This window comes from Gopherus evgoodei, chromosome 3 (assembly GCF_007399415.2).
Source record: "Gopherus evgoodei ecotype Sinaloan lineage chromosome 3, rGopEvg1_v1.p, whole genome shotgun sequence".
Taxonomy (NCBI): Eukaryota; Metazoa; Chordata; order Testudines; family Testudinidae; genus Gopherus; species Gopherus evgoodei.
In genome coordinates, this window is record NC_044324.1 from 33,032,090 (window position 1) to 33,044,128 (window position 12,039).

The 12,039-nt window shown below is 43.1% G+C and overlaps 1 protein-coding gene across 2 annotated transcripts in view; it reads right to left on the reverse strand.

The window, feature by feature from the left end:
• The window catches only part of VSNL1 (visinin like 1), a 137,768-nt gene extending 127,177 nt beyond the window's left edge, over positions 1–10,591 (reverse strand). For both annotated transcript variants that reach the window (XM_030555386.1, XM_030555385.1), the window contains exon 1: positions 10,317–10,591. The gene's annotated coding sequence lies outside the window, so the exon portion shown is untranslated. The remainder of the gene's footprint in view (positions 1–10,316) is intronic.
• Positions 10,592–12,039: the final 1,448 nt, after the last annotated feature.

The following is a 12,039-nucleotide window of genomic DNA, read 5'->3' on the forward strand; positions in this document are numbered from 1 at the left end:
GAAGGGGGGTGGGCTGTTCGAATCAGGGAGGCTCTGAGGTACCATTTTGACAATAAGCTCCAGTAATGTCTTTCTATACAGCACTCTGCCATGCTTTAACTTGCTGCCTTGCATGAAAATTTTGATGATTCCTGATCATGATTTGTATTCAACAAATGATCATGTTGCCACCGTGTATTAATTCCAGCAGCAATGGCAGTATGTAGGAGATAAAGATTGGTTATCTTTCAGAGAGTATGTTTTTATTAAATACCAATTAACAACACACACAAAAGGCTTGGTGGGAAAGGAGATAACAAAGAAGGGCAGTGTAGGCTCTATAGTTGTATATAACTCCAACTATCATTTTGAATGCTGTCCAAGGGGGTGGAGTGAACAGGGTACCAAGACGGGCAGGGAAGTTGCAAGGAATATGTGGGAGGAGTTTGGGGAGGGCACGGAAAGCAGTTCTGTATTGGCTGCAGGGGAGGCAAGCACACATGAATTCAGCCTGAAGTGTGATTAGGGACTTCAACATCTCCATTTGCTTCTCCATCACTTTTATCATCCGCTCCTGGACCATTAAAATTCGCTACTGGGTCTCCCTTCTGTCATACTTGTCTATTTTATCATTTTCTTTAAAGTCTCTCTTCATGTCCTGCATTCTTGTTTTTCAGCCTCTAAGGCTTGCAGCATCTCTCAAACATGTCTTCCTTGCTCCTCCTTGGTTGCTTCCTTATTTGGCAGAGGTGCTCCGCGTGTGTTGGGGGCTCCCCTGAATGCCACATCTGCAGAAGCACAAGAAACAATAAACAGAAGCATGATTGTTAGTGCACGCACAGCATCAAAACATTATAATAAAATGCACCTTTTTAAAAATACACATCAGCTTCCCATTGTCCTTTGGCAAACACACAGCTCGACGAAAGCCCTAAACATGGTGAGTTCAGCCCAGGGGGAGGTGGGATCAAGATGTGGCAAAGAATCTTGGTGTTTTTCTTGAGGGGATCACGGCAAGTGACTAGGGACAATATTGTAAATTCTGCCATCATTTTCCACAGACAAGGGTCATTGAAACCGATATCTCATTCTTGAAGGTAAACAAGGATGCAAGGGTGCATCTCCTTCACACATGTGGCTTCAGACCAGGTACCTATGCTGCTCACCTGTGTGCTGCTTTGGTTCCAGCACAAGTGATTGCCGATTGGTGCAGGAAAGTTCCCTAAAATGAGTGATGGAACAAAGCCAAGGAATCTTCAGCAGAGGATTCACGAGTATGTCCAGGAAAGTTTCCTAGAGATCTCTCTGGAGGATTCCCATGAAATCTTGGTGTGCGTTAACATGCTGTTCCGCTGCACTGCTTATCTGCACAGTGGAATGTGAAGCACACGCAAACACAGCTAGTCTCGTACATTTCTACTCCTTCACCCACTTCTAGAATATACAAAGCAAAGGACAGCTCTGCCTAATATAACCGAGTAGCATCAACTCAAAAAGATCACTTACCAAAGCTCTCCTCTCCCGTATTATGCGCACCAGAGACGGACTGCTGGGACTGGCTAGATCTCTTCGTAGTGGAAAAGAAATGCTGACTCGCCACACCACCGGATGACTCTGCTGTGTGCTCCACATCATTCCCCAACTCAACCTCCTTGTCCACAACTTCATCCTCTGGGTTGAGTCCGCGGACTGCAGTCTCCAGCCCTGTCAAAGTATCCACTGGGCTCTTGGTGGTGGAGGTGGGGTCATCGCCAAGGATGGTCTCCAGCTCTTAATAGAAGCGGCAGATCTTCAGCGCAGCCCCAAATGACAGTTTGACTCCCTTGCCTTCTGGTACATCTGCCCCAGCTCCCTTATCTTTGCATGGCACTGATGTGTGTCCCGTTCGTAGCCCTTATCCAACATACCACAAGAAATCTGATTGTAGGTATAGAAGTTCCTACAGCTGGAGTGGAGCTGGGATTGCACAGCCTCCTCTCCCTGCAGTACCAGCAGCTCCAACAATTCAAGTTTGGTCCAAGCAGAAGAGCGTTTCCTGCATTGAGCCACCATGGTCAGCTGGGAAGACACAACGTGAGCTGTCCACACTGAGCAAAGAGAAAGTGGAATTTCAAAAATTCCCAGGCCTTTAAAGGGGGATGGGGCACAAGACTGTGTATCTGGGTGCAGGGCAGCAGAATTCGAACTGCTGACCAGCGGTCAGGATGGGCATTATGAGACATCTGCTGGAGGCCATGTAAAGCAGCATAACCAAGCACAGCATCTACACTGACTCTCTGTCAATATAACTTTGCTGCAAAAAGCCATACAGCTCTCGCTGAGGTGGCTTTATTTTGTTGGCAAAGCAGGAGAGTTTTGTCGGCAGAAAGAGCATTGCAGTGTCAAATAAGGTGTAGGATCTACTAACAAACCACACACTGTGATTCAGTCTTTTTGCCACAAGAGAACACAACCCCCGCTATTTGAATGGGAATGACATGTACACATGGTATGCAATCCTGCTCCCATTAAAATAAATGGGAAAACTCCCACTGAGTTCATTGGGAGCAGAAGGGGGAGCATAACAATATTATCAGGGAACCTTTCATAGGATCCCATGGTATTTAGTGAACCTTATGATGGATCTCTATGAAAACATTGATATTGTTCTGAATTAATCATCCATTAAAAATCACAGTAACACTTACTCTAATCACAGAAACAGCTTTCAGAAGAGGTATGTTTTAAAATGCATTTTTTTTCTTGGAGGAAGTTATTCAGCTACCATTACCTCAATAAATTACATCAGCTATAGAATAACAAAGTCTTGTTCCTGCAAATACCTGAACTTGGCAAACAGCACAAATTCTTCTACTTGTTCTGTACAGTCTTGGCTCCTAAGAGTGACTTACGTGGGGTCTGTTGTGGGTAGAATTGTTTAACTGACGGTCAAATATATTCAGACACCATGATATCACTGCCTTCTATGTTTCTGGGGCCAGAATCTGAGACTTTTTTAGCACAATAGACTTACTTATTTCTAACTAGTTATGTGAAAATTATTCACTTGAGGTCAGTTGTGAATTTCTTGTTTTAGCTAGAACAATCTGTTCCCTAGCCTTCACTAGAAAGATTGCTGGATACCTTTATATACTTATTTTTAAATGTATGTTAATTTAAAATTTTCATTGCAAAAGAACATCATATCACCCCTACCCTTGCCACAACTTTCTACTTCCTAGCGAGCAAAACACCTCTCCTCTCCTCCAACTCCCTCCTTGAACACCATTTATTTTGCTAAGTCTTCCAGCTATGAGATCACCATTGACAATTTGCCTCACTTTTCACATTTCTGTTATTATCTCGTGGATCATATTGATATGAAGTAGATTGAAATGTCTTCAGGATTGTCTTTGCTGTAAAGTTTTAAAATAATAATTATTAATATGTATCAATGTAAAATAAATAACATCAAACAGTAATACTAATCATGGATTTGGAGCACTGTCTGGAGAATTTGGATTCCATAAACAATAACAATTATTTCAGCAGTTGTTGAGAGCCATGTTCTCATTCCCATGTTTTTCATTCTGTTTAAAGGGCATTGTACCTATTTTTTCTCAGACTCTTGACATTTTTCAGCAGTCTGAAATTTCAAAAGATAATAAGCACCTTTCTACATGAATGAGCTCAAGAGTTTGAACTGAGATGGCAACATGAGTGTTTTCCCATGCCTTGCCGATGGTAACATCCTGCCCAGAACCTCATCTTTGCAGCTGTTCCTGTATACTGCATTTCCCTAGCGTACCATTTCTTTTCACTATGCTGCTGCTGTACCCAGAACTCCTAGGTTAATGCCATGTGCAGAAGTTACAGCATAGGGCATGGATTTTCAACATAATGAAGGAAAATAAACAGTGAAGAGGGCAGGAGAGAGTAAATATGAAGAAGCAAATAGAACTGATGCATGCAAAATTAGGAAGAGAAGGAACAAAGCTACAGTGGAAAGAGGGAAAAGAAATAAACAGAATGTGAAGTTGTGTGAGACACAAATGCAGGAGTAACAGACACTCAAGTGAAAGGTGCAGGTGCAATAATCTGATGGCACCATAACGAACTGCAGGACCACATTTGAGTCATGATGGTTGGAGTTAGGAGCTCTGCAGAGGGATAACCCTGTTCTCTAATAACCATAGCCTAAATGAAGAACCAGACAGACTAAAAGTCACCATGATGCAAGACCTCTGCAATAGGAATCCTTTAAGAAGCTCTAAAAAGGAAGGGGAGAGTAGACATTTAGTCCAGTCCACACTAACAAAACAACCAAGTATAAAAAGTGAGTTTAAAAACCATACTCAAGATGTTTTAAAACATCATAGGCAAGAGACAGGATAAAATGGAAAAAAAAAAGGTTGCAACCTTTCATGATATGTGACAGATATTTACAATTCTAATTATGTTTAAAACAAGCTTATCCATTAAATCTAATTTATAATTGCCCAGCTTCCTTCATTAAATCACATGTAATGTATGGTGTTATTTTAATCATGGTTAAAGGCTGATCTTGCATTCTCTGCACATCCAAAACACCTGTTAAAATCAAAGGGAGTTTCAACTGCTTAAGGCATACAGAGTTGGGTCCATTATTATGGATGTGAGAAAAAGATAAATGTACATACTGCATATTGTATCTATAACTATCTTTCTACCTCTCTTTGTATAAATGATTTGATTTTAATCAGGGAAACAAAATATAATAAAATTAGAATCCCAAATTAAACAAGTGAAAATTTGATGAATGGAGCTGGAAGATCAGAAAGAATAAGATACAAAAATGAATAAGGGGAAAATTCAAAGACAATATTTTTTTAAAAAACCAATAATGTTACTGGCCAGGAATTTCTCTATGAAAGTTCTAAAATTTAATTTATTTAGGTTTACGTACCTAAAATGACATGGAAGCAAAATTTCTGCACATAAGGAGCATATGGACTTAGATCTAAGTCCTGACCACTGCTATACTGGGGGTAAAGCTGTTACAGAGAAAAGCAGCAGGATGGATCACTCCAAAGCACTTAAGAAAGCGAAAGGGAGAAAGGTGAGGTCACAGCTGCAGGTGATGCAGTCTACACACCAGGCCCTCAAGAGGATATGGTCTGCTAGCTAGAAGGCACATCTTGTCCTCCAGCCAGCTAGTGTATATGCTACAGAGGCACTTCCAACTCCTTTCAGCAACCCAAGTGAGCCCTGTGGTGATTCCTCTATCATGCCTAGCCATAGGAATTCTACCCTGGGCACCAGGATTTCAACAGCCGCAAACTCATCTGCTACTGTCTTTCCTACACTGTACCCATCCATCTAGGCAACTTGCCTTGCAGTTCTGGTCAGGGCAAGATTTGACTTTGTATTATATAAACAGTAAGATGTCAAGTTGTACCTTTTATTTTCTTGGTCAATTTACACAAGTAGGTTGGGGGTGGAGAGGGAATGAAAACATTTCTGACATTTGCTTTTAGAGTACTATGGTTACATAACACTGTGACGAACTAAACACCCAAAGGCTAAGTACCATGACAAATTACCACAGACCCAGGTTTTGAATCTGCTTATCAAACTAGAGAACATCTTAATAGATTTCTAAGCAATGTACTAGTAAAGTGTGAAGACATTTTGATGTTTATTCTATGAGTAGCTTTTCCATTCATTAAATATATTTTTTATGCATATGTGGGATCTATGTATACTGACTTATATCTGCATAAACAAAATCCAAGCAGCCAAAATCTACTTGGTTTACCTCAATACTCCCTTCCCCCCAGACACACACATACACAGACAACTTCTAAAAAACAAAGGTAAAAAATGAAAGGTGTAGTCATATGTCATGGCATATATCCGTATATGTTTAAAAGATAAGACCATTCAAAAGAACAACTATATTCACATCCCTGCTCCTACTGAAGTCTATAGCAGAACTCCCACTGAATTCAATGGGAGCAGGAGCATGCCTTTTTTAAAAGATGAGTATTGTGCAATGAAGATTAAAGACATTTTAAATTTTTTTCTTGATAATGACAGCAACTCAGACTACTTTATGAATTTATTTATTGGGAGGGTTGGGAATGGAAGGAGAAAAGTAATAAAAGTATGAATTAAAATTACTCTCAGTCCCCAGACTTAAAATGGATAATACAGAAGGCTTTTTAATGGAACTGATATTGCTAAAATGTTTTCTTTACAAATACGTACTGTCAAAGAAGCCATAGTATAAATATCTGTATATATCTGAGAGCTTGCCATAGAAACAAACTGCTGCGTAAAAAATATATTTTGAGGGGACTGGTGAGAATAAATTTTACGAAGATCCAGGTTGTTTTCACACCTTTCTGTTGCTCTGGTTTGTCTAGATTTTGTTGTGTACCATATTCTGCCTAATAAATCCATTGCTTTTATGTATACAGGGCCACTGATGATGCTTCTAGCTCAGCAATTTAATACAAGAGCAGAATTCAGATCCACAAAAATGTTTGCTATAAAATGTTACCATTGTGGCTACTGAAATCATTAGGAAAGGACCTCTATCTTTTAATATATCTGCTTCATGAACATCTTTGCAACAGCATAGCAATCATACATCGATTCAATATTTCACTAACTGGCCGTATCACAAGCCTGAAAATAATCATGTTTCATTTGTAATTAAAATTGGGTCGATCTTTGTAAACTGCCCCCCTCAAAAAATGTTATACTGTTATCTAAAAGGTTTCCTCTTAATTAAAAAAGATCGGATATCCGGATGCCCCTAATTCCTCCAGTAGCCTTACTATAAAATCTTTAGATTCTAAATTAATTCTGAAATCGACAGCTTTAAATTATCTCTCGGTAGCAGATGGGATCTTGAGGCCACCTTGGAGAGGGGAGAAGATTTTTGCAGTGGGGGAGAGGGACTGAAAGCTGGAAGGCAGCCGCCAGAAGCAGCTGGAAGGCTGCTCTGCCTGTTCACATGCTGCTGCTCTGCAGCAGCTGCCAAAAGTACAGATCAGTCTTCGCTGCTGCTGCCCGGTGATTCATTTTCAGCCTGCTCATCAGGACAGGACAACTGTCTTCTGCACTGTTAATGGGTTTTATAGAACGCCAGGGAGAGCACCCTGACCTGGGGGATTCCATAAAAGGCTAAGAACTAACCTGCCAAGCCTCCACCTCCACCTGGGAGAGCGCAGAGCACCTGGCGTGGTGGGTGCTCGGTCTGTATGTTCTGAAGCTGAGGCCCAGAAGTAAAAGGAAGGTCGCTTTCCACAACCCCACAAAACATACCCAGCTCAGAGCTGTTTTCAGGTGCACCCCAGGCTCTGACTTTCCACAGACTTTGATGAGTAGGCAACGGGGCTGCTCAGCATCTGGTGCCTCGGCACTTGTGTTACAAAAATCCTCTCCCTCTGCAGGGGGCTGGGGAGAGCTCCTGTGTGGAGGAGGACCCCAGCGGGATCGGTTTACAGCCCCCCCCCCTTGCCGTGCCAATTACCGCAGCGGATTCAGTGCAGTTACAAAAAGTTAGGGTGCACGGTGCACCCCACCGTGATCTTCACACCAGCCCCCAGCCCCGCATCACTGGGGAGCAGAAAGGTGCATCTGTCACCTCCGCCTCAGGACCACGTTCCGCAGGGCCACATCGCCAACAGCTTCAGTCAATGGGCTGTGAGGCGCAGGGACAAAGCAAGGAAGCGCAGCCGGTAACCGCAGAAGAGAAAGGGCCTCGTGTGGTGTTTGTGGGATGGGAGGTACAGGAGGGAACGGCGAGGAATCTGCGGGGTGCAGAGAACGGCCAGGAGGGTCTAATTCCTGCAGATCCAGAAGGTGCGGGATGATCTGGTATGTGCAAAAAGGGCTCTCGTGGAGATCTCGTGTGTGCAGAGAAAAGGCTACAGAGGGCTCTGGTGTATGCAGAGAAGGGGTTGCAGAGAGGGAGCCGCGGGGATCTAGTCTGTGCAGAGGGGATTACTGCAGGGGAAGTCCAATGTATAGTGAGAGGGGACTGCAGGAGGGATCAGGTAAGAGAAAAGAAGGAGCTGCCTGGGAAACGTGTGCAAGGAGTGTAGTGGGGACCCAGTATGCGGAGAGGAGATAAAGGGCGGGGGAGGCTGCAAAGAGGGAGCTGCTGGGTTCTGGTAAAGGGATGCGGGCGGTCTGGTGGGTGCCGAGAGGAGGTTGCAGGGAGATCGGGTACCTGCAGAATGGAGGAGAGGTATGCAGGTACCAGATCTCTGGTATGCGCAGAGGCAAGAAAGGGAAGGTCAAGTTGGTGCAGAGGTGCTTGTTGGTGTTTTAGTAAGAGGCTGCAGAGGGGTTATGTGTGTGCAGAGAGGAGTTGGGGGCTGGGAGAAACTCTAGGGAAGGACCGGCATGTATTTCTAGCAGCATCTTTTAAGATACTGAGGGAGGAAGGATCTCGCTCTAAACCGCTGTTGTTACGCAATGTGGGGTTTCCAGAAGTGTTCAACGTCTTCCCCCTTCTTTCTACCAAACGGTCCCCTGTATCCCGTTTTCTGGATATTTCAGCCTATGCATGACCCTTCTGTGCAGAATGAGGCACAATTAAAAAAAAACTGTACTGAGCACACACAATTGTTCATGTGCTAACAAACTCCCTTCGTAATTTCAGGAATCTGCCTCTCATAGGTTGGCCAAATAACTAGGAGGGATGGAAGGAGGGGAGAAGAGAAGTTCCCACTTTTGAGGTACACCCCCAGTATACGTTTCCTTTTAGCTCTCTAACTCGTTATTTTAAAACGTGTTATTCTTAAGTGGCACGTTTTGCTGCCCTTGCCACATTCTTCCTTGTATGTACTACCTGCGTCGAGACATCCTGCCTAAATTCCCTTAGAGATTGACCTGTCCCAGTCCCTTAGCTATAAAACATGCTAGATTTCTTAATAACACAGAACACAGCAGTCAAGCGACAGCAGCTTTTATGAAACTTCCTTTCTTGACTGGTTGGGTTACCGAGAAAAACGCCTCGATTCCCACACGAGTTCTGCCGATCTGCCTCAACTTGCCTCTCCTTTGTTTTGATCTCTGGAAATGAAATTCTCCTTTCGTCTCCTCTGCTTCCTTCTCACGCCTTCCTGTGGGAAATGACTTGGATTGCACACCAGCTTTTATCTCTACCCACCTCCATTTTCACCTCGTTCTGTTCCCAAGTAAACAGGAGCGCAGCACATCCACCGTGCAGTTCACCACATTAAAAAAGAATTGAGATGAACGCGCTTATTCCAAAGCTTATTCCTGAAAATATCTTGCAGATGCACAAAAGGGTGGACCACTTAAAAGAAACATCTGTCACACGAACCAAGTCTATCAAGAAAGTAATCGCAAGGGTCTCTAGCAATTTGCTCTTCACAATGGGTTTGATGACCTTGCAGAGACTACTGATCTTCCTTTTAATTTTCGCATGGTCTGTTTGCACTGGAAAACATAATGACCTTTTCTCTATTGCTTTTCAAGTGATTAGAAATGTCAAAGGCTTCCGGCTATCAGCAAAACATGCCCAAACGCAAATTATTAAGCGAGCGATCAATGCCTGCTTTTGATGTTGTTGGTATTTATATCCTAATCAATATAGCAGTCAGTCTCTCATCTTAAAACAGGTCAAAAGGCAGATTGCTGTGGACGCAATTTCCCTTCATTTGGTCAATAAAAACAACAATGCACACAAAGTATTAAGAAAGGAAAAGCAATGTTACACAACTTTGCTTGTTACGAGTAATTTGTAAGCGCTAAAAAGAGGCAGAGATAACCACATTGCTTTAAGCTTTTAAGTACTAACATATGGCACAAAAGCCTCCTTCTATTTCCATCCTATCCAGTTCACCCACTTTCGCTAGCAAACACTTCTGCCACTTTTCCGGGGGAAAAGAAATCTGCACCGACAGGATGTCAGACAGTTTGACACTTTACAACCCTCTCATTTTATCCCCCACTTCTATCAGCAACAGAACTTCGCCATCTGCATCTAGAGATATATGCATATAGGGAAAGGTTTCTATTTATAGATTTAAAAATCATATGTAGTTATACTCCCCCTCCCCCTATTGTCAAACCCTGTAGCGGACTTTGAAAAGTAATCCTAATCCTTAAATATCGTGCAGTCAAACAATTCACAGCTCACTTTCTCTTCACTATCACAAGAGGTTCGCCCCCTCATGCTTTATTTCTAGCAAACAGCGGGATGAAGCAAAGCCGACAGCACTTTATTGTAACTATGCATTTCACCGCATCCATGCAGAAGATACATTGGTGCAAGAAATTCCAACCCCATCGTGAACCCTAAATTAGCATCCAAGAGCAAAGGGAACACTTACAGTTTGCGTTGTGTGCTGTCACCTGATGCAAAGGATAAAACTCAAAAGGGCAGATTTTTAGAGAGAGAGAGAAGTATTTAATTCAGATGAATGGTGAATCGGTCCCTGTCTCTCCCGTTCTCTCTGCGGCTTAAATCCCCTTTGGGAGCGCGCTGCGAGCCCAGCAGCTGCTTTCACACGTTCCTCCGCTTTGCTCTGCACTGCAGATCGGGAATCCCAGAGAAATTCAAGGTTCCCTTGCTGGATGGAGCTGCCTGCGCACGCACTGCCAGTTCCCCGACTGTCAGATTTTATAGGCGCATGCGCTTTCACAACAGCGAGGCTGCTGCCCTTGCTTCTGCTCTCACTTGCCATCAGAGATCGGATCCCTGAGTGTAGGAGCAGGGGACAGGGGAGAGGAAAAGAGCAAAGGGGGCGGGGGAGGTAAAACAGGGAAGGGAGAGTGGAGGAACAAAAACAGAGTGACCAGATCAGTAAAACAGCGGGAAGGACAAAAAAAAAAGGGGGGAGGAGGAGCAGAAACATTAAGGAAGGGAAGCAGGTGGGCTCTGGGCCGGGGAGGCAAATAAAGTAATTTGCCGTGGGCCCTGCAGGGCCGCCCACAAGAATATAGTAGTATATAGTATTGCAACTTTTTCTTATGGAAGGGGCCCCCAAAATTGCTTTGCCCCAGGCCCCCTTAATCCTCGGTGGCCCTGCGTGGGCTACAACACTGGGGAGCGATAAAAGAGGGGCAATCACAAAAAAAAAAACCAAAAATGAGGAGGACAAACCCCGGGGACAAAAACCACAACAGGGAGTGGAGCAAAAATGTGTTGTTGGGGAAGAGCAAAAATGTAGGAGGAGGGGGTAGGTGAGCAAATGCATGGTGAAAGAGTGGAAAGGAGCAAAAAAGGGAGGGTACTGGGGAGCGTATCTGGAGAGAGGGCAGAGGAAAAGGAACAGGGAAGACGGACTAACATAAAAGAGGGTTTTTTTTGATTTTGAACAGCACCTTTTCAGGCCTTCAGTACACTCAATTTTTCTTTCATCTGCAGGTCACCTTTAAGAAATTGTCAAATACTACACACAGTTTTCCATCACTCAACATTAAAATGGATGGGGAATATAGTCTGTTTTGTCCCTGAATTCTTTCAGTGGTTAAAGAAAACAATATTGGGGCAATACATTGCTTTCACAAAAGTGCCGTCTATACACCCTTTGCACACATACTGGACTGTTTTATTGAATGTAAAGAGTGCATTGTCACTGACAGTTTATTTCCACAACCATTTCAAACTTTCTATAAGAAAATGGATGTTAGCTGACTATTTTTAGTTTAGCTAGCCATGTTCCCTCATTTAATGTGATAAACAGGTGACTGACCCCCTTCTTTATATTGTTATTAATATTAACATTAAAAATTTGTATTGTGCTAGCTCCTAGAGGCCAGGGCCCCTTTGTGTAGGCACTGTACAGACATGTACCAAACAGACAATCCCTGCCCTGAAGGTTTTATAATCTATGGCCTTGATCCTGCAAAGATTCACAGGCTTGATTAACTTTACACAGTGTGAATAGTTCCACTGACTGTTCACAATGCATAAAATTAAGCAATGCATAAATCTAAAGTGTAAGACTGTAGACTACAGGTGAATACAACAAACAGACAAAGGGAGCATAAGGAAATCATGCTAACTGTGGAAAGCAGTACTCATTGGAAACCAGATACCTGACCATTTTT